The 4,233-nt window shown below is 40.0% G+C and overlaps 1 pseudogene; it reads right to left on the bottom strand.

Annotated features, from left to right (window-relative positions):
* Nucleotides 1-3,040: 3,040 nt before the first annotated feature.
* Nucleotides 3,041-3,987, bottom strand: LOC121439832 (annotated as a pseudogene).
* Nucleotides 3,988-4,233: the final 246 nt, after the last annotated feature.

The following is a 4,233-nucleotide window of genomic DNA, read 5'->3' as shown; positions in this document are numbered from 1 at the left end:
CTGTCAGGTAAAAAACAAATTTAATAGGACCCATGGTGGTTTCAGAAAGAAACACTCCTTCATTGCTGATTAGAGTATGAATTGGTGCAGCCCCTTTAGATATCAGTATGGCAATTTCTCATAAAATTAGGAAACCTTCCTCAAGACCCAGTAATACCACTTTTGGGTATATATCCAAAGGATGCTCAATCGTGCCACAAGGACATGTGCTCAACTATGTTCATAGCAGCTTTGTTTGTCATAGCCACAACCTAAGTGCCCCTCAACCAAAGAATGGATGAGGAAAATATGGTACATTTACACAATGGAGTACTACAGAGCAAAAAAAAACCCGACATCTTGAAATTTGCAGGCAAATGGATAGAACTAGAAAACCTCATTTTGAGTGATGTAACCCAGACACAGAAAGACAAATATTATATATGCTCACTCATAAGTGGCTTTTAGACATAAAGCAAAGAAAAGCAGCCTACAATTTCTAATTCCAGAGAACCTAGACAACAATGAGGACAATAAGAGACACATACATGAATCTAGTCTACATGGGAAATAGAAAAAGACAAGACCTCCTGAATAAATTGGGAGCATGGGGACCATGAGAGAGGGTTGAAGGGGAGGGGAGATGAAGGCAGGGGAGCAGAGAAAAATGTAGAGCTCAATAAAGTCAAAAATAAATAAATACATACATACATACATACATACATACATAAATAGTTATCTAGTCTAAGAGTCTAGGAGAGATTAGAGAAAGCCTTGATATGGAAGAGTGATGGTGGAGTAAAAAATGAACTCAAGAGACATTAAAAGAGAACTAATGGGAATGTGGTAATTGTTAGAATATACAGAGGTATTTGTTTGAATATAGAAAAGGCAGAGTAAATGGTTGTCTTAGCTCTGGGGCTTTGAAAAGTGTGTGGGATCACTTCCTTAGATGGGAGACAGAGAAAGAAGAGCAATAGATTTAAAGATTTTCAGTTTTTAAATGCTATGTGTGCCTGAGGGACTACCAAGCACTTTCGAATCTTGACTTCTCAGATTATTGCCTTGTCATCCAAGGCAACCAAGTAAACTATGTCACCTCCATAAGAAATAGGAGTAAGGAGATCATGAATTGACAATTGAATTCTAAGATTACACAATTCTTTTCTTTTTTTATTATTAATTAATTTATTTATTAAAGATTTCTGCCTCCTCTCCGTCACCGCCTCCCATTTCCCTCCCCCTCCCCCAATCAAGTCCCCCTCCCTCATCAGTCCAAAGAGCAGTGAGGGTTCCCTGCCCTGTGGGAAGTCCAAGGACCTCCCACCTCCTTCCAGGTCTAGTAAGGTGAGCATCCAAACTGCCTAGGCTCCCACAAAGCCAGTACGTGCAGTAGGATCAAAATCCAGTGCCATTGTTCTTGACTTCTCAGAAGTCCTCATTGTCTGCTATGTTCGGTGAGTCCAGTTTTATCCCAGGCTTTTTCAGACCCAGGCCAGCTGGCCTTGTTGAGTTCCCGATAGATCATCCCCAATGTCTCAGTGTGTGGGTACACCCCTCGAGGTCCTGAGTTCCTTGCTCGTGCTCTCTCTCCTTCTGCTCCTGATTTCGACCTTGGGATTTCAGTCTGGTGCTCCAGTATAGTCTGCAGATAAAATATGCTTGGAATTCAAAGAATGTGCCTGACTGTACTTTGATTTGGTGCTTTCTGATAATGATAGGGATCTGGTGTGTTTGCTTTGTCTTTAATTTTGAGATGTGATTTCATCATACAGCCCAGGCTGTCACTGAGTTCAGTATGCTGCTGCCTCTGACTCCCAACTTCTGGGATTTCAGGTATGTGCCATGATCTTCTGCTCCAGATAAACACTATTTACTGTGTTTTCTTACAGCTTGACCCAGTGGAATTATTTCTCCAGAGTTTGTTGTTAGAGTTTGAACAATTTCCTAGATTCTATTCTGTTTTGTAAAATAAAAACAAGGTTTTATATTCTTTGGATGGTTTTGTGAAAAAATAGGGATGTTTTTCTGATGCAAGGGGTGAAGATGAAACACAGGGCATCATGCAATCCACGCAGGTGCTTTGCTCAATGAATTTAGAAAATGGAACAATGACCGTGTATTTGTTGCACAATTATAAGTTCTGGTGAGTAGCCATGGAATAATGAGTTAATTGGGGTTATATTTACATTTGTGTTTCTTATTGAAAGGATATTTAATAGTAACAATGAACTTGGTCTAGTTCCAATCAAAATTTGCATACAACAATCACAGGTGCAATTCAGAACTGGATGTCTCAATAAACAACAATCAATTGTTCTTTGAAAAGGATCTTGAAATTCTAATTAGTGAGTCCCCTCTATTTTGTGTTTTTAAGATTTACCCTGACAAATCTCAATAATGAGAAACAGAGAGGAAACTTCTGAATCTTTAGCACAGATATAGACTGAATCTAATTCAACCTTTAATGCACCAAATAAATCCTCAACCGAAGCAAATGAATGAAAGAACAATGCTATTTGGAGGACAGTTGCCATCTTTCTTCTGTAACACATGGTAAAATTAAATATTTTCTAACCTCTCTGGTGTCTGGAAATTATTATAACTTCTAAGTAATGTTACACAAGTTCACCAGTCAGATGAAAATATTTATAGTCATAAACTTACATGTTGCCGGGTGATGGTGGCGCACGCCTTTAATCCCAGCACTCAGGAGGCAAAGGCAGGCGGATCTCTGTGAGTTCGAGACCAGCCTGGTCTACAGAGCTAGTTCCAGGACAGGCTCCAAAGCCACAGAGAAACCCTGTCTCGAAAAACCAAAAAAAAAAAAAAAAAAGGAAAGAAACTTACATGTTTTTTTCCTAAATATTTCTCATCAAACAATCATCCCAGAAAATGTAGATACATTGTATTATAATTGGTCCCTACTGTATTTGTATTCATCTAAACAACCGCTCCTAAACACTTAGCCAGAGTAATTAAGTTGTTCTTAACAAGACTTTGTATGGAAGCAAGGAAAACACTGAACAAAATATAGTTTTGTTGAACAAAATGTAATCAACTATCTTTTGAGACACAAAATAGAATAGAGACGGTGCCTCAATATTTTCGTTAGGGCAACTTTCACTTCCTGATTTCTCAAACTGTAGATGAGAGGGTTTAACATAGGGATCACCATGGTATAAAACACCGAGACCATCTGGTTTCCTGCTTGAGACCCATGCCGCGAGGGCTGCAAATACGTGTACATAGTTGTTCCATAGTACAGCGCAACTGCCGTCAGGTGAGAAACACAGGTGGAGAAGGCTTTCTGTTTGCCGGAAACTGAAGGAATACCCCAAATAGTCATGAATATAGACATGTAGGAGACAAGAATTACCGTGACTGAGGTGACAAGGGTGAATCCTCCACAGCCAACAACCAAGATCTGGGTTACCCAAGGATCAGAACAAGCCAATGCCAGCAGTGGAGGGATATCACAGAAGAAGTGGGAGATGACATGCGGCTGGCAGAATGACAGCTGTGTGATGGAGCTTGTGACAGCCACCATGTTAAGGAGCCCACCAAAGTAACATCCCGCTACCAAAAGGAGACAACGAATTCTCGACATGGTAATATGGTAAAGCAATGGGCGACAGATGGCCTTATAACGGTCATAGGCCATGAAAGCCAAAACATTGCATTCAGCAGAAGCGAAGATTATGAACAAGCCCATTTGAGCCATACATCCAAAGAAAGAAACTTCCTGTAGCTGAGATAATAAGTTGACTAAAGTCTTTGGGGTTGTGATGGAAGAGAAACAGACATCAAGGAAGGACAGATTTGAGAGAAAAAATACATAGGTGTGTGGAGACGGTGGCTGACTTGAATCAGTACCACCAGACCTAGGTTTCCCAGCACAGTGATGAAATAAATAACGAAAAAGAGTCCAAAAAGTGGGACTGCAAGTTGATGGTCATTTGTCATTCCGATGAGGATGAATTTAGTCTCTGCAGATGAGTTCTCCATTGAGGAGACTGAGAATCACTCCTGACTTGATCAAAACCTCTTTAGACACGCTGTGAGAAAAGAAGAGCAAACTACCGATACAGGGAAAATAGTCCTACTGCAAACACATAAATCAGGGACACTAGTCAACCCTTCCTCTTTCCTATAGTCACATCTTAAGGCCCTTTCCAGAAAAAAAATGTATAATATGGAAAGGCTGAAAAGAAAGAAAAGCAAGGAAAAGATTAACAAAACTCAGGAGAGAAC

This window comes from Microtus oregoni, unplaced genomic scaffold (genome assembly GCF_018167655.1).
Source record: "Microtus oregoni isolate MIOR12 unplaced genomic scaffold, Mior012 000063F_ref0000156, whole genome shotgun sequence".
In the NCBI taxonomy this organism is placed as follows: Eukaryota; Metazoa; Chordata; class Mammalia; order Rodentia; family Cricetidae; genus Microtus; species Microtus oregoni.
The sequence above is the reverse complement of the archived record's forward strand: the minus strand, read 5'-3'. Positions and strand labels throughout refer to the sequence as shown.